Source organism: Ranitomeya variabilis, chromosome 5, assembly GCF_051348905.1.
Source record: "Ranitomeya variabilis isolate aRanVar5 chromosome 5, aRanVar5.hap1, whole genome shotgun sequence".
NCBI lineage: Eukaryota > Metazoa > Chordata > Amphibia > Anura > Dendrobatidae > Ranitomeya > Ranitomeya variabilis.
In genome coordinates this window covers 216,910,296-216,934,523 of record NC_135236.1, presented here as the reverse complement: position 1 = coordinate 216,934,523, position 24,228 = coordinate 216,910,296, and the positions used below count along the sequence as shown (strand labels likewise).

Below are 24,228 nucleotides of genomic sequence, written 5' to 3'. Positions count from 1 at the left end.
GATTTCATAGATGACTAATTGTCTGAGATACAAAAAAGTGCCCAATGATGCACAATTTTAGGGTAAGAGGTCTATAAGCTGCTCTGCTGTCTGTGTTCACCCCTGGTGGCCCGGGTTCTTCCTTTTGTTCACCCCTGGTGGCCCACGTTCTTCCTTTTGTTCACCCCTGGTGGCCCGGGTTCTTCCTTTTGTTCACCCCTGGTGGCCCGCGTTCTTCCTTTTGTTCACCCCTGGTGGCCCGCGTTCTTCCTTTTGTTCACCCCTGGTGGCCCGCGTTCTTCCTTTTGTTCACCCCTGGTGGCCCGGGTTCTTCCTTTTGTTCACCCCTGGTGGCCCGGGTTCTTCCTTTTGTTCACCCCTGGTGGCCCGGGTTCTTCCTTTTGTTCACCCCTGGTGGCCCGCGTTCTTCCTTTTGTTCACCCCTGGTGGCCCGCGTTCTTCCTTTTGTTCACCCCTGGTGGCCCGCGTTCTTCCTTTTGTTCACCCCTGGTGGCCCGGGTTCTTCCTTTTGTTCACCCCTGGTGGCCCGCGTTCTTCCTTTTGTTCACCCCTGGTGGCCCGCGTTCTTCCTTTTGTTCACCCCTGGTGGCCCGCGTTCTTCCTTTTGTTCACCCCTGGTGGCCCTTCCTTTTTAGGTCATTGCACCTATTAATACTGAATGGGAAATCACAACCTCTGTAGCGCTTCTAAAATTGTTGTTTATTTTTTGTAACTCCTGTTCAGTGTTCAACACTAAAATATTAGAGGATGCCTACCATGTTTTTATATCTAAAAGCAGTCCAATATCATCTTAAAATAGACCAATAGAATGGGATGTGGGCTGATGAGGGAGGCTAGAGAGGTTCTAACTTTGCATCCATTACTGGCCATATGGACTTGTGACAACTGGAGTCACTCACTGGCTGTAAAAAGGAATCAAGGTTTGGCAACGAACAAGCACTGAAAAGGAAAAGAGTTGAGGAATAGGGTAAACTGGAAGGAGTTTACAGTAAAAAAAAAAAATCTCTGGTCTGTAGATAATAACGGGAGAGCAAGTGTGACCCCGGCCTATCTCTGATAAACTTATCCTCTGCAGCAGATGTCATTCTTTGTCTTCCTTTCTTGGGGGCAGTGATTTGATGTTTTTTATGACTGCACATAATAATCTTTTTTATATAGCGCTAACCTATTCCGCAGCGCTTTACAGTTTGCACACATTGTCACTGTCCCCAATTGGGCTCACAATGTAAATTCCCTATCAGTATGTCTTTTGGAATGTGGGAGGAAACCGGAGAACCTGGAGGAAATCCACACTAACTCCTTGCAGTTGAGGATACCTTTAAGATGCTAGCATTTTTCTGAATTGACTGACTTTCATGATCTTTGTCTTAAAGTAATGATGGTCTGTCACTTCTTTTTACTTAGCTGAGTGACGCCATAATCTTCATAGAACAGTTGTATAATGGTGCTCAGCACTTTATGGGACCCTTGTATTTTGAGTCGGCACATCATTTTAAAAACACACTTTCTGAAGGCCGGTAAGTCCACATATGAATTCTCGGGGCATACCTCATTCATTAGAAACCATATCAGATGACTGATGAAGCTGCTTGAGTAAATATCAAGGGTGTGCAAAGCTGTCATCAGAGTAAAACAAGGGCACAAAAAGCAATCTTTTAAACATGTTCTGGTATCTTTACACTTTGTCCATATTGGTTTATTTTTCTGCGGTTTTGCCGCTTTCAGTCTGAATTTACAATTTTAAACACCTTTACAAAACCATTATTAAGAAAAAACACTGCATGAACAGATGTGTCCACTTTTGACCAATACTGTATCTAATTACAAGCAGAAATATGTGGTTTTCTCCACTTGTGATTGACTTCTCATAAAGTGAAAAGGCCAGAGCTAGTCTTTTATTTCTACCCAAAGCTGAACTCTCAGGTACACTGCTCAGTACTGCTGTGTATGTTCTTCTATGTTGCTAATGCTTTTGAACATGTTACATATAGACAGTAGAGCAGAAATCCCTCATGTCTTTGTGCTGTATGTAGAAGGTGACATAGTTTCTACCCACTAACTGAAAAACAACTAAAAATTATGTAGAGAGCCTCTAGAGGAGAAAATTGTTGAAAAATGCAGGCCCAAGTCATATAATGGCCAGAAATAGTGTTTATGTACACACATGACCGCTTATTCTGGATTAACAGGTACGCTTTAATTGGGTTCTCCAGGATTAAGCTATTATAAGTAGTCTATATGAGATGGTGGGATCGAACATGCGGCACGCCCACCAATCAGATGCTGAACATCGCAGATCCATACATTTATTGTCTGCTGCAGAGTACTGCAGTTTCTCCAGTGCTTGGGTTCCTAAGCTTCCAACGTTTATACCTCTTTAGTTCTGTGACAAAGTATGAAATGTTTCTGGTGTATACCAGGAAGCTGAAACCAGAGACTACAGTCTATAACGCGTGCCATAAATGTGTGCTCTCATCAAATAAAAAAAGATAAATATTTTCCTAACCCCTGTAACCATGAGTCCAATTTGCTGTTGAACTTGTGGCATTGTTAGTGAAGCCATTTCTTAGGAATATTCTCCACCGTGGAGGAATAAGGATCTGTGCTGCTAAGCTTGTCAAAAGAAAATCATTTGATCAGTCAGCAAGACCACATGACAGCCAGCTGAGAGGAATTAGATGGTCTTTGCAGTGAGAATGCCATTGTGAACACTTCCTGCAGACTCTGGCATCAGATGGTCTTTATATGATGGGCTTTTTTTTTTTTTTTTTTTTACCAGCAGCACAGAGCTCACATTTTTGGTTGCTGATATGTGACTTGAACAAGGGCTTGTAAGCAGCAGCGTGTATTGGATCCTCCAGGCAGAAAAGCAACTAATTTTCTTCCAGGAAGGTATGGCACCTTTCTGCTTTGTACATTTCATTTCTGAACCTCCGCAGGAATCGTGCTGCGCTTCCAGGCTGACCTCTAAGAACAGCGATGTGACGTGATTATTTACTATAGGCATGGAATAAAGTAGTGTTTAGGATTTATATTCTGGGGTTGTTGCGTAAATGTCAAAGCCGTACTTTTCTAATTATAATTTCTTTTGTCAGGTGTAATAATCGTACCATGTTGGCCTTTTTTCCTTATTAGCCAGCTCATTATAGTGCTGCTTTTTATAGAGTATAATTCCTTTATAACAAACGTTCCACGATGTATACTTAAATATCTTTCACTTTTCTTTTTAACAAGTTATGGCAATGTAAATAATGGGCCATGCGGTTACATCATCAGAGGCTCAGACTCTAGAAGCAACCTTCTATAGGGACTTTAATATAGTTATTAATGTGTTCCTCACTGAAAATAACAGTATATGTAATGTAATTCTGGAATTCTTTGTACTGCTCAAGATCTGGGCCAACCACATGGTTAGAGGGGTAGTCGGGGCTTGTGACAAAAGTCTGCATTTACTATGTGTTTACAAACTGCTGAATTGTGAGTGTGCGGCGTGCATTCTGGCACGATTTCTTGGTATTTTCAATGCAACCAGACGTTATATGATTTCCAAGCTTGTGGTCACATGCCAACTAGAAGCATTTGACTTCTCTCAATGGAAGAGAATTGAGAGAAGTTTGATGAGTCTAGTCGGCACATGACCACAAGTAAGCAAATGAAATGTGGTCCCGTGATTGCCCACAGCGAGAATAGTGGGAGATTATAACAGCATGTAGCATAATTTCCAGCCATATAGAATGACTGCAGGGGAAGAGACGCCGGTATGGCCTTAAATTGTGCTGTGAATAAAGAGCCTTTTCCTCATCATCTTTTCTGAAGAAAAGTGTTTGGTCATTAGCAATTTGTTTCTGGAGAACATGGTGGCTCCGTAGTTAGCACTGTAGCCTTGCAGCGCTGGAGTCCTGGGTTCAAATCCCACCAAGGACAATATCTGCAAGGAGTTTGTATGTTCTCCCTGTGTTTGTGTGGGTTTCCTCCAGGTACTCCGGTTCCCTCCCACATTCCAAAGACATAGGGAATTTAGATTGTGAACCCCATCGGGGACAGTGATGATAATGTGTGCAAACTGTAAAGCGCTGCTTGGCACTATATAAAAATAAAGATGATTATTATTATTACACACGAGTTGGCACAGTAATTTAAGAATCTTCAGAATAATCTGTTGCCACATGTGATCATTATGGACAGTTGAAATCAGTTTAACAACCAATCTCTTATCTTGTCTATTTTTATCTTTTATTTCAATCACAGTTTTTGTGTTTGTGGTTTATATAATTTCATGACTCTGCTTCTCTCATATGCTGCCATCTTATCACTGTTACAGTTATATGAAAAAGTTTGGGCACCCCTATTAATCTTAAGTTTAATGTTTTATAAAAATTTGTTTTTTTTGCAACAGCCATTTCAGTTTCATATATCTAATAACTATTGGACACAGTAATGTTTCTGCCTTGAAATGAGGTTTATTGTACTAACAGAAAATGTGCAATCTGCATTCAAACTAAATTTGACAGGTGCATAAGTATGGGCACCCTTATCATTTTCTTGTTTTAAATACTCCTACCTACTTTCTACTGACTTACTAAAGCACTTTTTTTGGTTTTGTAACCTCATTGAGCTTTGAACTTCATAGCTAGGTGTATGCAATCATGAGAAAAGCTACTTAAAGTGGCCACTTGCAAGTTGTTCTCCTGTTTGAATCTCCTCTGAAGACTGGCATCATGGGCTCCTCAAAACAACTGTCAAATGATCTGAAAACAAAGATTATTCAACATAGTTGTTCAGGGGAAGGATACAAAAAGCTGTCTCAGAGATTTAACCTGTCAATTTCCACTGTCAGGAACATAGTAAGGAAATGGAAGAACACAGGTACAGTTCTTGTTAAGGCCAGAAGTGGCAGGCCAAGAAAAACATCAGAAAGGCAGAGAAGAAGAATGGTGAGATCAGTCAAGGACAATCTTCAGGCCACCTCCAGAGATCTGCAGCATCAACTTGCTGCAGATGGTGTCACTGTGCATCGGTCAACTATACAACGCACTTTGCACAAGGAGAAGCTGTATGGGAGAGTGATGCGAAAGAAGCCGTTTCTGCAAGCACGCCACAAACAGAGTCGGCTGAGGTATGCAAAAGCACATTTGGAGAAGCCAATTTCTTTTTGGAAGAAGGTCCTGTGGACTGATGAAACCAAGATTGAGTTGTTTGGTCATACAAAAAGGCGTTATGCATAGCGGCAAAAAAACACAGCATTCCAAGAAAAACACTTGCTACCCACAGTAAAATTTGGTGGAGGTTCCATCATGCTTTGGGGCTGTGTGGCCAATGCCGGCATCGGGAATCTTGTTTAAGTTGAGGGACGCATGGATTCCTCTCAGTATCAGCAGATTCTTGACAATAATGTTCATGATTCAGTGACAAAGTTGAAGTTACGCAGGGGATGGATCTTTCAGCAAGACAATGATCCAAAACACCGCTCCAAATCTACTCAGGCATTCATGCAGAGGAACAATTACACTGTTCTGGAATGGCCATCCCAGTCCCCAGACCTGAACATCATTGAACATCTGTGGGATGATTTGAAGAGGGCTGTCCATGCTCGGCGACCATCAAACTTAACTGATCTGGAATTGTTTTGTAAAGAGGAATGGTCAAAAATACCTTCATCCAGGATCCAGGAACTCATTAAAAGCTACAGAAAGCGACTAGAGGCTGTTATTTTTGCAAAAGGAGGATCTACTAAATATTAATGTCACTTTTCTGGTGAGGTGCCCATACTTATGCACCTGTCAAATTTTGTTTGAATGCAGATTGCACATTTTCTGTTAGTACAATAAACCTCATTTCAGGGCAGAAACATTACTGTGTCCAACAGTTATTAGATATTTGAAACTGAAATAGCTGTTGCAAAAAAAAAAAACAATTTTTATAAAACATTAAGCTTAAGATTAATAGGGGTGCCCAAACGTTTTCATATAACTGTACATGAGCGGACAGGTGACTGCCTTCCACAAAATTCACTGCCTCCTTTCCTACTTGCCAACTCGCCCACCTGACCACAAGTGTTGAATGAAGTCGTGTTTTTTGTTTGTTTTTTTGTCCCAAATAACATCCCATATCTCCACTTTTTTTTTTCCCCACCCATTGTATAGGACTTGAAGTGGAGTAACTACACACTCACTCGCCTAAATAGTAAAGTTTCAAGTATAATTTGGCTTGAATGAAGTATTTTGACAAGTTGCAAGGTGAGGAGAAGCAGTAAACACTTCCCCCATGCATTGGTGTCCACAGGTTCTCCACCTATTAAACGTTTTATGGCATATTTAATTGCTATGAAATGTGATATCCACCGGCATACCTGTACTAAAGGTTACCATATATATTTGTCAATATTCCGCCAAACCTGTTTATTTCAGCTAGAATGGATGTCTCATGTGTAGAATATAGTTCCAAATGCCATATAATGGGGGGGAGTGAGTATCAGGAGTGTTGTATATCAAAATGTCCAAACATTTATTCCAAATGGAAATGAGTTTGACAGAAACCTAAAATCCCTCTGCCTATTTTGCATGGCAATCACTGATTTGGGGCAACAAGAAACCAGCTGATCACTTTCTAAGGCCAGTTTCACATTGCCTTGAAACACAAACTGTGCTTGGAACACAACACTCAACCTAGCCTTCTGGTCTCCTGTCCTGAGCTTGGTGTTCCATAGCCAGTGTGCTCGGGTAAGAGGACTCTGTGGACTGGGTATTGTGATTAGAGCATGTCTGACTTGGGATACCGGTCTAAAGCATATGGGCACCTTACTACTAGAGCTGTTCCTCCAGCCCTCACCTACCCCATCTCCTCCACATTCTTTTAGATGAATAATCAATTTGGCAAATTTAAGTGGAGAGAGGGGTGAGTTGCTCTGACTGCTCAGGCAGTGATTATCTCCTGGGTTAACAGAAGGATCTGGTGCTAAAATTCATGAAGCCCAATTCTGCTTCCACTGACAAAGGAGAGCAAGGAGGTCCCCATGGTTATAAGGTAGTTAGTCGGTATCGCAGAGATCAGTGGGTTCGACCAACCATTTTCTGTGTTTGGGGCTTTAAGTGAAATAGCCTCTTATGAGCTCTTATTTGATCATCCTGTATGTTTTAGGCGTTCCTGCTGAAGGGAGGCACATCAGTGTAATGGCAATTACTGCTCTCTGACAAACACAGCCCTTGCCAAGCTGCTTATCTGAGGACAAGCTGAACCAATCATAAACATGTCAGTGTTGAGTGGGAAAAAAATGCGGTGTTCTGCTACAAACTTGGCCTTATCTCATAAAGTTTGGCTACATATAATTTTAGATGGCAAATTATTTGTCACGCACATGTTTTGGTGCACAATTTAAATATAGAGCACAACATTTTATTTATATTCTTGAAGTTTTAGTAAATTCTGTATGTTTGCTAAAGGGACAAACTGGGAAATAAGGTATTCTCCCAAAATGTTAACATTTTACTTAATTAAAATATTAGTAAATTGTTAGCTGTAGTTTATTTCTAATATTTCTGTAACAATGTTCTACTACTTGGTTGTGGGTGCTATTTTTTTGTAAGTTACATCAGTGACCTGGTTTGGAGACATCCTAATTTCACACTTTACCATCATCAAAACCTGTATTTCTCCTTCCCCTATGATGGCACCACGGAGAGAGGGGACCTGCCCTTCAATGACCGGAAACCTACAGATAAAAAGGCGGTACTTCTCTCCCACATAATTTGGTTTCCTGTCCTTGACTGTGGACCTATAGTCGGCGTACCTGCAAAGAAAAGACATTCCTAGATCGTCGTGGGATGCCAGGCCCAGCCTGACCGATCCCGGCAGTGGGGGTTCCCTGTCTCGGCTGGCGTGGTATCCTGAGGCGTCACCGCTGGGGTCAGTGGGCCTTTAGAGTGTTTGGGGAGAGGCAGCAGAGAAAAGGCTCGCTGGGGTGCTGCCTCTCCCAGAATCCTTATTGCTGGTTCTGCAGACAGCCCTGCTGGGGCTGAGGCTGGACAGCTGTTTGCTCCTTTACTTCTTGGGTTTACTGCACACGCGCAGCGCAGGCGCTCCCCTTTGACGCGGTGCCGCAAAGCATGACTGGGAAATCCATTCGGGGCATGCCCGTGTCCTCGCCGGCCTCTGGCAGTCTTCCTCCTAGCCATGAGCGAACAAGAGCAACAGGGGATGCAGGCTCTGCGTGGCCTGTCACCGCAGCAGCAGCGGCTGTCAGTCACAACCGCGACAACGGAGGAAGAAACGAGCGGGACATCAAGAGGGCCCTTCCCATGAGGGTGATAACAGTGGGAGTGGGCATTCGGGCAGATTGTCTCAACGCAGCAAAGACTCAAGTGTGGCATCGAGCGCAAGAGAGAACCGATCTACAAGAATGGTTCCTCCTCCTTACCAGGTACCCCTTCTTCCATCAGGATGGTAAGTGATCTACTTGATAATCGACCTTATAATTAGGGTCTCCCCTGTTCTCTTCTCTTCTTCAGGAAAATAACTGTAAGCAAGACTAAATGCAGGACCTGTGCACTTTGCATGGAAGAGTTTCCCACCAAGTGGGGAAAAAAAACTGTGTTCTATGCAGGAGCTGCAATCTTTGAAGAGACCCCCGAAGTTTGCCTCAGATCTTAGGTCCTTAATAAAATCTCAGGTAGAAAATACCATTGAGTCCCTTCAGGATAAGGGAAAAAAACTGCGGAAGTCCAGAGACAGGTCCCTGGAGTCGGGATCTAGCAGTTCAGATGATTGAGAGGGACTCGGATACATCTAATTCATCATAATCTTCAGGCAGGGCGGTCATGGCGGTTTCCCCTTGGAGGAAACAGCCTAGTCAAAACAGCCTAGTCAAAACAATCAGGGCCACCATGGGGCTGGTAGACCATCGTCCAAAAAGATCGGTTTAGGATAGGACCTTATGTTCGGTTGACTAGAACAAAAAAAGTCTTTCCACCTAAATGAGAAAATCCAATCCCTAATTTAAAAAGTGGAAGAAACCAGAGAGAAAAGGGCCTTTTATCCCCAAAGAGGAAATATCTATTCGATGATCTGGCATGCTAATTTTTTGTGAAGGTTCCAAAATAAGATGTAGCAATTGCCAAGTCTTCCAAAAAAATTTCCCTGATACCTTCCTGAAGGGTTCATGGGAGGCTGCCGGGGAAGGGCTAAAACCTGTGGTAGCTGCTACTTGTACGGCCAGGTCACTGAGAATCTGGCTAGACCAACTGGAATCACTACTAAGGCCGGCGGCACACTAGTGTATTGCATCCCATGCGAGAGCATCGGATGCGATATGCTAATGACCCTCGACTCCTGCTCTGCTGCGAGCAGGAGCCGAATTTCATGTGTCTGTGCACCAAGCCTCTCGCACAGAGCGGATCGGAGCACAGCTGCTGAGGAGGCGGAGAAACTAATTTCTCCATCTCCTCCATTGCCGGGGTCAGCGTTTAGCGCACAGCACTCGGATGATATCCGAGTGATGTGCGCTGTCTCACTCGCACCCATAGGCTTATATGGGTGTGAGTGAGCCGAGAGTCGGCCGAGTGTCCGTGACAATCGCAGCATGCTGTGATTGTCTCTGACCGAAGAAAATGGGCAACAAAAAATTGGCTGCTGGGAGCTGCCCCATAGTGTAACATTGGTCTGAGTGCAATGCGATTTTTTTTTTTTTTTTTTTTTTTTTTTTTTTTTTTTTTTAATCGCGTTGCACTCGTCCCATTAAGTTGCCAGTGTGACGCCGGCTTAAGAGCGAAAACCTCTAGGGTCAATATAGTAGACCTGTAATGAGAGGAGCTGCTGCTTTCTTGGCTGACGCATTGTTGGACTTGGGTTAGCAGTCAGATCGTCGGTCTTCTCTAACGCAGCCCAGCGAGCTCTCATGCTTAAGTGTTGGCCTGATGATCTCCAGACAAAGTCAAGAACTTGCTGCATTCCCTGTGAGGACGAGTTCTTGTTCGGCCCTACACTTGATGATATTTTGGATAAAGCGGGAGACAACAAAAAAAACACTTTCCTATCCTCTCCCATCCTTCTTATAGGAAGTAGGAAATTTAACCGCAGGGGGCCCCCCGGGATAAGTGGGTGGATAAAAGGGGTAAGACCAAGGAGTTTTTGCTCAACAGGCTCTCCAATGACAAGAAGTCATCCCAATGAGGGTTTGCCCCCAGGTGGGGGGGAAGGTTATCTCTTTCTTTCTCCTGGCCTGGGAAAGAATATCCAACAGCTCTTGGATCTTAGACCTAATAAAATTGGGTCTAACTTCACTTCCACTCTCCTCCCCGTCCAAATTTCATAATGACACCCCAAAGATCTTTAAACAAAGAACAACTAGCCTTAGAGCAGGAGGTTATGGGTCTGATAGGAAAAGCAGTCCTTCAAGAGGTCCCTCACCGGGAAAAAGGCAAAGGATTCTACTCCCCTCTGTTCCTGAGGAAATAGCAAAATGGAATGTTCAGAAGAATTATAAATTTAAAGAAACTGAACAAGTTACTGAAGGTTCAAACCTTCAAGATGGAAACAATAAAAATCATCTGTAAAAATGCTGTTTCGTGACTGTTCTGAGCCTAAAGGATGCATACTATCAGAAATTCTTCAAGGTAGCAGTCCCGATAATGGAGTAGTAAAGCACTATCAGTTCATGACCCTCCCATTCGGTCTAGCCATAGCTCCACGGGTGCTCACCAAGATAGTGACAGAGGTGATGGCACATTTGAGGGAACAAGATATCCTTATTGTCCCATACCTAGACTGTTCTGATAATAAGCAACTCCCCCCAGCATTGCAAGAACCAATTAGAGAAATCATGGATTCCTTGTCCAACTTTAGGCTGGCTTCTGAATCTAGGGAAATTCAAAACTGTGCAGGAATACTTGGGTATCATACTAGATTCAAAGAAACAAGGGTGTCGCCTCCCGACGGAGAAAGTTCAGAAAATCGTAGCCTTGGTATCTTGAATAAGGGACCTCCCCTCTACGACTTTGTGGAAAGCGATGTCCCTCCTAGGTTCCATGATGGCCTGTATTCCGACCGTTCAATGGGCTCAGACACACCAGACAGAGTTGCAGTGGGAAATTTTATCAGCCGAAAAAAATCTCTAAAAGGGCATTTACAAGGGCAGTTAATCTTGTCATCCAAAACGGTACTTTCTTCATAATGGTGGAGGAGAGTATACAACTTAACCCTAGGCATTCTGGGTAGGGTCATTCCTGAATGACCAGATACAGTTACGTCCACATATATTTGGACAGAGACAACATTTTTCTAATTTTGGTTATAGACATTACCACAATGAATTTTAAACAAAACAATTCAGATGCAGCTGAAGTTCAGACTTTCAGCTTTCATTTGAGGGTATCCACATTAAAATTGGATGAAGGGTTTAGGAGTTTCAGCTCCTTAACATGTGCCACCCTGTTTTTAAAGGGACCAAAAGTAATTGGACAGATTAAATAATTTTAAATAAAATGTTCATTTCTAGTACTTGGTTGAAAACCCTTTGTTGGCAATGACTGCCTGAAGTCTTGAACTCATGGACATCACCAGACGCTGTGTTTCCTCCTTTTTGGATGCTCTGACAGGACTTCACTGCAGTGGTTTTCAGTTGCTGTGTGTTTGTGGGCCTTTCTGTCTGAAGTTTAGTCTTTAGCAAGTGAAATGCATGCTCAATTGGGTTGAGATCAGGTGCCTGACTTGGCCATTCAAGAATATTCCACTTCTTTGCTTTAATAAACTCCCGGGTTGCTTTGGCTTTATCTTTTGAGTCATTGTCCATCTGTAGTATGAAACGACGACCAATCAGTTTGGCTGCATTTGGCTGGATCTGAGCACACAGTATGGCTCTGAATACCTCAGAATTCATTCGACACCTTCTGTCCTGTCACATCATCAATAAACACTAGTGACCCAGTGCCACTGGCAGCCATGCATGCCCAAGCCATCACACTGCCTCCTCCATGTTTTACAGATAATATCGTATGCTTTGGATCATGAGCTGTACCACGCCTTTGCCATACTATTCTCTTTCCATCATTCTAGTAGAGGTTGATCTTGGTTTCATCTGTCCAAAGAATGTTCTTCCAGAACTGTGCTGGCTTTTTTAGATGTTTTTTAGCAAAGTCCAGTTTAGCCTTTTTATTCTTGATGCTTGAGTGGCTTGCACCGTGCAGTGAACCCTCTGTATTTACTTTCATGCAGTCTTCTCTTTATGGTAGATTTGGATATTGATATGCCTACCTCCTGGAGAGTGTTGTTCACTTGGTTGGCTGTTGTGAAGGGGTTTCTCTTCACCATGGAGATTATTCTGCGATCATCCACCACTTTTGTCTTCCATGGGCGCCCAGGTCTTTTTGCATTGATGAGTTCACCAGTGCTTTCTTTCTTTCTCAGGATCTACCAAACTGTAGATTTTGCCACTCCTAATATTGTAGCAATTTCTCGGATGGGTTTTTTCTGTTTTTGCAGCTTAAGGATGGCTTGTTTCACCTGCGTGGAGAGCTCCTTTGACCGCATGTTTACTTCACCGCAAAACCTTCCAAATGCAAGCACCACCCTCAAACCAACTCCAGGCTTTTTATCTGCTTAATTGAGAATGACCTAACGAAGGGATTGCCCACACCTGTCCATGAAATAGCCTTGGAGTCAATTGTCCAATTACTTTTGGTCCCTTTAAAAACAGGGTGGCACATGTTAAGGAGCTGAAACTCCTAAACCCTTCATCCAATTTTAATGTGGATACCCTCAAATGAAAGCTGAAAGTCTGAACTTCAGCTACATCTGAATTGTTTTGTTTAAAATTCATTGTGGTAATGTCTATAACCAAAATTAGAAAACTGTTGTCTCTGTCCAAATATATATGGACTTAACTGTAGGTCCTATATCCAAACCCCTTGCGCTAAGATCAGTATCCTCAAACATGAAGGAACTGTTGGCAGTGAAGTTTGCCCTTTTAGAATTTTTGAACACTCGCTGAGATGTTTGTCCAACGTCTGTGACATGCAGGAATTATCGACTAGCCCTCCCTTCACACAAATTTTGGAGGATCAGGTTAATCTTAAGACCAACCCAGCCTACCTAACGAAAGTGATGTCACGTTTCCACAGATCTCAGGAGATCTCCCTTCTTTTTGTCCCAACCCAAGAACAGGGAAGCGGGACTATTACATACATTAGATGTTGGGTGCCTAATTCAATACCTAGCGGCCACATGGGAGTGTAGGAAGGATAGGTCTCTTCGTGTGCTTTCCGGGTTCTCGAAAGGGGAAAAGCTTCTGAGGGCACGTTGGCAAGATGGATAAGGGATGCCATCACCCTGTCATACTTCTCATGTGGGGTGGCCGCCCTAGAGAAACTGAAAGCTCATTTAACGAGAGCAGTGACAGCTTCTTGGGCAGAAGGAGCCGGTGCCTCAGTAGAGTAGATGTGTAAAGCCGCTACGTGGTGTCTTCCCCCTCTACATTTTTCAATCACTATCGGCTGGATCTAGCCTCTTCTTCAGACCTTACTTTTGGTAGAAGGGTTCTGGAAGCGGTGATCCCTCCCTAATGATACATTCTCTACAATTGTCTCTGTGGTGACATCATGGGGGAAGGAGAAAGACATAGTTACTTACCGGTAACGGGATTTCTCAGAGCCCGTGACAGCACCTGTACATTCCCTTCCTTCACGTGTGGGTGTGCACACTTGCTTTTGGTATTTTTTTTATTTGTGTAGTCACATGGTGTTCCTGTTAAGCTTCATAGTAATGTTGAATATTATATTATTAACCTGAAGGTCCTCTCGTGCTCTGTAAACAACTGATGCGGGGGAGAGGTATCGCTTTTTTTATCTGTAGGTTTCCTGTCCATGAAGGGTGGATCCCCTCTCTCCGTGGTGCCGTCAGGGTTTTGAGAAATCCTGTTACCGGTAACTAACTAAGTCTTTTGGGTCTTTTTCAACATTGCCATCAAAAAACTGGTACAAATAGATGTATCTGTAAATATGACTTGGCAACTGTGGTTACCCCCCCCCCCCCCCTTTCTCTACCGCTACTAGCCTCTCTAATGACTAAACAAGTCACTTATAGTTGTTACGTCTATCCGGCCTCCACTTCCCATTATTTAACAACCTGACGTTTCTGGCAATTCTAAGAGCATTCAACATTTTGGCCGTTCTCCATCAGGCTCATTCTAACCTGGGTAATTTTCTTCTTCAAAAGGCCCTGATAGCTGGATCTGCATAGTTTCCGGTGGAACAGACGCTATTGGATTATTTGCAGTCATTTCATGGATAAATCTGATCTATGTTATACTGATGGTTGTTAATCGAACATACTTGTATCATTGTCTTTTATCAAAAAACTGAAGATAAGCTATTCAGTCTCCTTTATGATTTTAAAATGCTGCACCAGCAGTGAAAAATCTAATTTTCAAGTTGTCTGTGCATTGGGGCTGTGATAAACTTCTAGCTTCTCAGGCTCATGCTGTATTTATTACCTATCGGGCACATTTTTCTGGTTGATTGACAGGTAAATCTCTGTTTTAACAGGGCAAACTACTTGCAAATTGGCCAGAGTATGCAGCTATGCAGGATATACAACATAAGGCAGAGAAGCTAGAAGTACATAGTCCCAATCGAATCCCATTTCCAGGCACAACTTCAAAATACGATTTCTCACTGCAGCAGTGCTAAGTTGTGTTCAGGGCTAGTGATGAGCGACTTTTTTAAAAATCTGTTCCCATTTTGATCGCTGTATTTGCAATATTCCCCGAACGCCATTGTAGTCATTGGGAGTAGAGATGAGCGAATATGTGCGGAACTCGTCAAACATAATTTGGCGCAAATTCGGATTCGGTTATCGTTTTCCTAACATATTTGCTCATCTCTATTCAGGGCTCCAAGTGACTTACTTTTTAAAGGTAAACAATCATATTAACGTTAAGGGGGGCGGTTTGTTTTGACGGGTACCATTATGCTACACTTCTTATTGCCACCGCAAGAAAAAAGTTACCACCACAAAAAAAGTAAAGTTATCAAAAGTTAAATAGTGAAACATTACAGCAGTAGCAAAATTTTAAGTCCCGAAAGGAAAATCTATTTTCTTAGGGGAATATTTACATTTAAAATTCCTTAAACTGCTTCAATACTGCTCACAGACCTTAAACCTCCATGCAGTCCCGCTCCTACGCTGCACTGGCTTTCTAAAACTTCACTGTATGGCAGCGCAGCTACAAGCAATTTTGCAGCGGCTGAAGTGGGGATAAGGCTGTTGGAGACATTGAGTCGCCAAAAAGATGGCACAGATGGTTTTATTGTCAGTGTTTACCCGATCAGTGTACATGCATCGCTGTAAAAAGCTGTGTACACAGTAATAGAAAGCACTGGTGGCTCTGGGTCATAGGTGATCCAGGAGACGGCGTTTTCTATGTAACTGGGGATAATATACCATTCCCAGTTACAAAGGAAATAGATGAAAAGAAAAATATTCCAAAATTAAAATCCCCCTCCCCCCTTAAAAAAAAATTAAAAAAAAAAAAATATATATATATATATATATATATATATATATATATATATATATATATATATATATATATATATATATATTTATTAATATATATTTATTATTGGGGGCACAATGTGTAAAATTAAGTACAAAAATAAAAAAAAATCAAAATAAAGTTTCACTATCAATGGTTTCTAGGCCCACCCCAGTAAGTGTGTGTTTATTATGTATGTGTTTATTACAAAATTAGAATATCATCAAAAAAGTTAACTTTTTCAGTTCTTCAATGCAAAAAGTGAAACTCCTATAGAGTAACTACAAACGGAGTAATCTATTTCAAGTATATATTTCGGTTAATGTTGATAATTATCGCTTACAACCAATGAAAACCCAAAAGTCATTATCTCAGTAAATTAGAATACTTTATAACACCAGCTTGAAAAATCTTTTTAAAAATCTGAAGTGTTGGTCTACTGAAATGTTTGTTCAGTAAATGCACTCAATACTTGGTTGGGGCTCCTCTTGAATCAATAACTGCATCCATCTGGTGTGGCATCGAGGCGATCAGCTTGTGGCAGTGCTGAGATGTTGTGGAAGCCCAGGTTGCTTTGATAGCATCCTTCAGCTCTTCTGCATTGTGGGGTCTGGTATCTCTCATCTTCCTCTTGACAATACCCCATAGATTCTCAATGGGGTTAAGGTCGGGCGAGTTTGCTGGCCAATCAAGCACAGTGATACTGTTTGTTTTTTAAACCAGGTATTGGTACTTTTGGCAGTGTGGACAGGTGCCACGTCCTGCTGGAGAATTGAATTTCCATCTCCAAAAGGCTTGCTGCGCTGACTTTGGTCTTGATAAAACACAGTAGACCTAAGCCAGCTAGATGACATTGCTCCCCAAACCATCACTGATTATGGAAACTTCACATTTAGACCTCAAGTAGCTTGGATTATGTGCCTCTTCACTCTTCCTCCAGATTCTGGGACCTTGATTTCCAAATGAAATGCAAAATTTACTTTCATCTGAAAACACCTTGGACCACTGAGCAACAGTCCAGTTCTTTTTCTCCTTGGCCCAGGTAAGACTCTTCTGGTGTTGTCTATTGGTCATGAGTGGCTTGACGCAAGGAATACGACACTTGTAGCCCATGTCTTGGATACTTCTTTGTGTGGTTGCTCTTGAAGCAATGACTCCAGCAGCAGTCCACTCCTGGTTAATCTCTCCAAGTTTTTGAATGGCCTTTTCTTAACAATCCTTTCAAGGCTGCGGTTATCCCGGTTGCTTGTGCACCTTTTCCTACCACACTTTTTCCTTCCACTCAACTTTCCATTACTATGCTTGGATGCAGCACTCTGTGAACAGCCAGCTTCTTTAGCAATGACCTTTTGTGGGTTACCCTCCTTGTGGAGTGTGTCAATGACTGCCTTCTGGACACCTGTCAAGTCAGCAGTCTTCCCCATGATTGTAGAGCCTACTGGAACAGACTAAGGGACCTTTAATACTTAGGAAGCCTTTGCCTGTGTTTTTTGTTAATTTTATTATAATTTACTGAGATAATGACTTTTGGGTTTTCATAATCATCAACATTAACAGAAAGAAGCACTTTAAAATAGATCACTGTGTTTTTGTAATGACTATATCTTGAGTTTCACTTTATGTATTGAAGAACTGAAATAAATTAGCTTTTCGATATTCTAATTTTGTGAGAAGCAAGTCTGTGTATTTACAAAAATGGGAAAAATGGATACGTATTTTCCAACCTAGCATATGAGCACACAAAAAAGTGACATAAAAATTAAGCCTAATGTATTATGAAAAAAAGGCAAACACAGTACTTGAATATCCGAAGGAGAATAATGTTATCTCAACTGAATGTACAGAAAAAAATGAAAATGTAATGGCCTTGTCTTGAACTGGTCAAACTGCTCTTCTTGCAACAACCACATTGTCCCAGGAGATTATATATGCAGTTTACATTGTTTTTGCTCAGAAGATCGTTGGTAGGGTAGAGTGTCCAAGTACTAGACTTGTAATTGACATGGAGAAACAGCACTGTGTGAAGATGGGCTCAGTGCCGAGAGATGCTGCAACGTGTAGTTCTACAGAGAAATATGTGGTGTCACGTGGCAGCTCTGCCTGATCACCCGCTCTCACTGAATACATGGAAGGAGGATGGAGCCATGAGAGACCGAACAGACAAATGGCCCTCAGTCAGCTTCTGACACCAATAGAGAGCTGGTTAATATACGTTATAATGGCTGCTGAAGATTTAAAATTGTCCTGTTGTAGGAAAGCCTTCTTCAAATTAAAAAGAGACAGTGCTAGAAAATTGTGTTCCTGTGCCAAATGTAGAAGGCATCTCATCTATATGCCACAAGAATGGCAGTCTGGATACCACTGATGGACATTCGGGCCAGCCATGGTGGGCAAGTCATATTGGTAGAAAGATATTGCAGAGTTTTGCTGTTTGCTGGATTTGCTATAATAGAAGCATGTTCTCATTGCCTAGCAATAGGACTGCGCCCAACTTGTGTACAACGCTTTATTTTATAATCCTGTTAGTTTCCAACTTTCCTAATAATAGCCAACTAAAATTACCGGTAGCTAAAAGTTTCCGCTGTATTTTACCCCCTTGCAGGCAGTGCAGTCCAGTGTTGAGATGTTCCATTACTATTTAGTGTGTGAGTTTAACTATGATATACTTTTTCTTTTTCTGCATTTTTTTTCTTTAACAGACGTCAGAGTATCTGGATCACAGGGCTTTGTCCTGGGAAAGGATTTACATAGTTTGGTGCTTGGCCAAGCTGTCTATAATGTGGGAACAGTGGCCCTGTCTGGAGTAATAATTAATCTATTGTGCCATGGGTTATTTGCAGTTATTCTTATGTACATGCCAAGGAAAATGTCAACAGCAGCTTAGTACATTTTCCCCATTCCATTGTGTACCGCATGTGGGATCAATAAGTTTCTATTTTATATTTTGCACAAATTTGGTGTTTTTTATTCTTTTTTTTTTTATTCCAAGGCAAGTAAAATAAAACCGGTGAGCTGGCAAATTATTATTATAATATATATATATTTTTTTATTATTTATATAGCACCATTATTTCCATGGTGCTGTACATGTGAAAAGGGGTCACTTACAGGGTTATAGATATCGTTTACAGTGAACAAATTTACAATGACAGACTGGTACAGAGGGTAGAGGACCCTGTCCTTGCGGACTTACATTCTACGGGATAATGGGAAGAGACAGAAGGTCGGGGTTGCGGCAGTTCTGGTGGTGGTGAGGCGGCAGCTCTGGTGGTTGGTGAGGCGGCAGCTCTGGAATTTATTATTATTATTATTATTATTATTACTCTTTGGGCAAAACAACCACACTTAGTTGTGGTTACTGCTTGGTAGTCCTGCAGTTAGGGACACTTCCCTTTACTTTTCTGCTTCCTCGACTGTGTTATGAAGAGGAGAGGTCCGAGAGATTGGCACGCTTGATCATACTACATGCAAGTTGTTTGTATTAGTCTGTGACCATGAAAGGTCCAGACAGAAAACAGAAAGGAATATAGTTGTGCAAATGTATGTATCATTTAAGGAAGATGCAGGAAAGATATATATCTTTGTACCGTGTTACCATCTTTTCAGTTAGCCATTTAAAAGGTATCAGCCACTGAGGACTCTCAATTCTATATATTTTTCATTTAAGGAAGAACATTTATCTTGGCAAGGCCTCTCCTCAATGCTTATTGTTTTACTGCATGATATAAGTCAATTATTCTAAAATGGTAATCTTTATAAACATAAGGCTGGGGCAGTGGTTGTGAAGTTAAAGGGGGGGTATTCTCAAGTGTCCGAGTTAAACCCCATTAAGGCTAGGTTCACATTGCGTTAGTGGGTGATCGCTAACGGACAGCGTTGCACGGCTAAAATGTCGCAATTAACGCCGTGCAACGGGTCCGTTAGCGCACCCATTGACAGCAATGTTGTTTCAGCCCGAAGCGCATTGCTAGCGCGTGCCTTTTTCGGCTCGTGCTAGCGATGTGCCGTTCTTTTGTGGCGCGCCTCGGACGCTGCTTGCAGCGTCCGCGGCGCGCCTGAGGTCCGTTCCCTGCTCTCGCAGATCGGGGATCTGCGAGAGCGGGGACGTTAGCGCGGCCCCTACAAATACATTGCGTTAGCGCAATCCGTTAGCGCTAAAAGGATTGCCCTAACGCAATGTGAACCTAGCCTAATCCTGAGAATCTGGGCATTATAAAGCCCCTTGTGAATGGAGCGGAAGTTGATCACATGCTCTGACACTCCACTGGGTCACAGGAATAAGAACAATCATTGCAGGCAAACAAAACCACAGAGCATGAAAAGAGGCATTGCTGAAATCTGTGTTTTTAACCCCTTCCTGACATTTGCAGTGTATATACGTCATGGCGATCTCCCGTGCACAGGAAGCTGTGCGCGGGAGATCGCTGCTGGGGGTCAGCTGATTCTGACAGCAGGCACTCAGTGCCAGGAGTAGTGCCCGGACCACTCCCGGAACTTTAACCCACTAAATGTGGCGATCTATATCGATTATAGCATTTAGCAGGCATACAGAGGGAGGGAGCTCCCTCTGATCAGTGTCATCGCGAGGGGCAGTTTGCTAGTTCTGGTGACCCAGACATGGTCATGACAACATCGGGTCACCCTAGCAACAAACTTGCTAGCTCATGCTCTGAGCATGTTGTAGCAAATTTGTTGTTAGTGCAGCGCTGACAAGTGATCAGAATGCAAAAAAGTGAAAGTCCCATAATGGGACAAAGTGAAAAACAGTTGCAAAAAAAATAAATACTGTATATACCCGAGTATAAGCCGAGAATTTCAGCCCATTTTTTTAGGCTGAAATTGCCCCTCTCGGCTTATACTCGAGTCATCCCCAGGGGTCGGCAGGGGAGGGGGAGCCGCAGCTGTCTAATAATACTCACCTGCTCCCAGAGCGGTCCCAGGATGTCCCTTGTTCTCCGGGCGCTGACAGCTTCTTCCTGTATTGAGCGGTCACATGGTACCGCTCATTAAAGTAATGAATATGGACCCGACTCCACTCCCATAGGGGTGGAGCCGCATATTTATTACTGTAATGAGTGGTACCATGTGACCGCTCAACACGGGAAGAAGCTGCCGGCGCCCGGAGAACCAGGGACATCCAGGGACCACGCCGGGAGCAGTTGAGTATGGCGGGGGCAGTGGCGCTATATTCACCTGTTCCTTGTTCCACTGTCGGCGCCGCTGTGTCTTCTGCGTCCTCTGCAGTGACGCTCAGGTCAGAGGGCGCGATGACGCGATTAGTGTGCGCGCCGCCCTCTGCCTGAGCGTCAGTGCGGTGGAACGGAGGACAGGTGACTATAGCAAGTGCCGGGGGCCTGAGCGGCGAGAGGTATGTGATTTTTTTTTTTTTTATTATTATTTTTTTTTTAAATCGCAGCAATAGCATATGGGGCAGATATCTCTATGGAGCATCTTATGGGGCCATGTGCAGCGTTATTTGGGGGCAAATATCTCTATGGAGCATCTTATGGGGCCATAATCAGCATTTGTGCAGCATTATATGGGGCATATTTTAATATAGAGCATTTTATGGGGCCAATCATAAACTGTATGGAGCATTATATGGGGCATATTTTGTATGGAGCATTATATGGCTCCCATCATGAACTGTATGGAGCATTATATGGGGCTCCTGATTCAATATGGATATTCAAAAACTCTTAACCTACTGATATCTCAATTAATTTTACTTTTATTGGTATCTATTTTTATTTTTGACATTTACCGGTAGCTGCTGCATTTTCCACCCTAGGCTTATACTCGAGTCATTAAGTTTTCCCCGTTTTTTGTGGCAAAATTAGGGGTCTCTGCTTATACTCGGGTCGGCTTATACTCGAGTATGTATGGTATATATAATTTTTTTAAATTAAATAAAATACAAAATGTGTACAATACATTTTTTTTTATCGCTGCGTCCAGAGCAGCCCCACCTATAAAACTATCCCAGTAGGTAACCTTTAGTGAACTCCGTGTTTATAAAAAAAAAAAAAATGCTTTATCATACTGCCGAAAAAAAGTGGAATAAAACGAAATCAAGAAGACGAATGTAAATAAAGTAGTCATGTCCGGCAAAAAACAAGCCATCATACAGATCAATTAGCGGAAAAATAGGTATAGCTCTCAGAATAAAGCGATGCAAAATTTTTCTATAAAATAGTTGTGTAAGAGTGTTATAAAAAATATAAGTGTGGTATCACTGTAATCATACTGACCTGAAGCTGCCTTATCAATTTTAACACACGCGAAAAGTCATAAAAAAATAAATTAATAAATCCTGAATTGCTGGTTATTAATTCTGCCTACCAAAAAATCGAAAAAAAAAGTGATCAATAAATGTCATGTGGCCAAAAAATGGTACCAATAAAAACATAAACACGTCCCGCAAAAAAACAAGCCCAAGTATGACAGCCGAAATATGAAAAAAATTGGACCTCTCAAAATATGGCAATGCAAAAACTCTCCTTTTTTTTGCAAAAAAATAAAATGCATGTTTTAGTGTGACAGCAGCCAAGCAGAAAAATCGATATAAATCTGGTATCGCTGTAATGGCACCGACCCGACGAATAAAGTTGTCTAATCACTTGTACCGCACGAGAAACAACGTAAAAAATAAAACTATACTTCACCTGCTGTTGTTTTGTTCATTCTGCCTTCCAAAGATCGCAGTAAGGTTCGGCTCACATTTATCCTGTGCGCTTCACTGAGTACTTGCATCGGGGATTCCATCCAAATCTCTGATATATATTCAGACGGAACCCCAGTGGAAGATTCCTTTCTTTTGAGCTTTTCACTTTGTCTCAGAAGTAGTTTTCGACCACATACGCGGTATTGGCGTACTCGGGAGAAATTTCACAGCAAATTTTGGGGTCCATTTTCTTGTATCCTTTTGAAATTGAGAAATATTTGTCCGAAAACTTATTTTTTTTTTTTGTGGGAAAAATGTTATTTTTTTATTCATTTTCACAGATCAACATTGTAAAATTCACCTGTGGGTACAAGTTTCTCGCCACACATCTAGATAAATTCATTGAGGGATCTAATTTTCAAAATGGAGTCAATTGTGGTGGTTTTCCACTGTCTAGGCACATTAGGGGCTCTCCAAATGAGACACCCGTAGACCATTCCATCAAAGTCTACATTCTAAAACGTCACTTCTTCCTGAGCCCTGTTGTGCTCCCAAACAGTGTTTTCCCCCACTGAAGGGGGTATCTGTGTACTCAAGAGACATTTTCTAACAAATTGAATGGTGCAATTTCTCCTGTTACCCTTATAAAACTGCAAAATATGGGGCTAAAAAATAAAAAATTAAAAGAAAAAAAATTTGTGGGAACATTTTAATTTTTTTCCCTATGGCTCAGCATTATAACTTTCTGTGAACCATCTGGGGGTTCAAGGTGCTCACGACCAATCTAGATAAATTCCATGAGGGGGGGTTGATTCTGTTTAGGCATATAAGGGTCTCTCCAAACGCGACATGGTGTCCACTAATTATTCCAGCAAATTTTACATTCAAGCAGTGAAATGGCGCTACAAACTTAAAGCCATATGTGGGGGATAGCAGGGCTTAGATCTGCATGATAAAGCAAAATTGCACAGCAAAAGTCTTATTTTCTCCTGTTAGGCTACTTTCACACTAGCGTCGTGCACTGCACGTCGCTATGCGTCGATTGGTTGAAAAAACGCATCCTGCAAAAGTGCTTGCAGGATGCGTTTTTTCACCATTGATTTGCATTAGCGTCGCATTGCGACGCTTTGCCACACGTCGCAACCGTCGTGCGATGGTTGCGCCGTGTTGTGGCAGACCGTTGGCTGCAAAAAACGTTACATGTAACGTTTTTTGCTGCCGACAGACCGCTATTTCCGACCGCGCATGCGCGGCCGGAACTCCACCCCCACCTCCCCGCACCTCACAATGGGGCGGCGGATGCGCTGGAAAAATGCATCCGCTGCCCCCGTTGTGCGGCGCATTCACTGCTAGCGTCGGTATGTCGGCCCGGCGCACTGCGACGGGCCGAGTACGACGCTAGTGTGACAGTAGCCTTACCCTTATGAAAAAAAAAAAAAAATGTTTTTTTTTCCCCTTCAACATTCCATTAATCCCTGTGAAACATCTGAGGGGTTAATAAACTTCTTGAATGTGGTTTTGAACACCTTGAGGGGTGCAGTTTTTAGAATGGTGTCACTTTGGGGTATTTTCTGTCATATAGGCCCCTCGGTCCCTTCAAATGTGTTCACTAAAAAAATAAATAAAAATATATTTTTTTTAATTTTTACAACTTTTAACCCTTCTAACTTCCTAACAAAAATTGTTTTAAAACTTGTGCTGATGTAAAGTAGACGTGGGAAATGTTATTTATTAACTGTTTTGTGACATGATGCTCAGATTTAAGGGCATAAAAATTAAGTTTGAAAATTTCAGTATTTTTTTTTTTTCACTAAGGAAAGCTAGTCATATTAAACAAATTTTACCACGATCATGAAGTACTATATACTATGAAAAAACAATCTCCGAATCACCGGGATCCATTGAAGCGTTCCAGAGTTATTACTACATAAAGTGACAGTGGTCAGAATTGAAAAATTTGGCCTGGTCATGAAGGTGAAAACAAGCTTGGGGTGAAGGGGTTAACTCCTAAACCATGCTGTGTTCAGATTATGTAGCAAAA

At 42.2% G+C, this 24,228-nt stretch overlaps 1 protein-coding gene across 4 annotated transcripts in view; it reads left to right on the top strand.

Moving 5' to 3' along the window:
- Nucleotides 1–24,228, top strand: part of RAB27A (RAB27A, member RAS oncogene family) — a 114,230-nt gene that overhangs the window by 32,252 nt on the left and 57,750 nt on the right. The window contains exon 1 of one of the 4 annotated variants that reach the window (XM_077263785.1): nucleotides 2,547–2,892. The exons of 2 other annotated variants lie outside the window; for them this stretch is intronic. The gene's annotated coding sequence lies outside the window, so the exon portion shown is untranslated. Of the gene's footprint in view, nucleotides 1–2,546; nucleotides 2,893–24,228 lie in introns of those variants that run through there. One more of the 4 variants, XM_077263783.1, reaches the window with a different exon arrangement.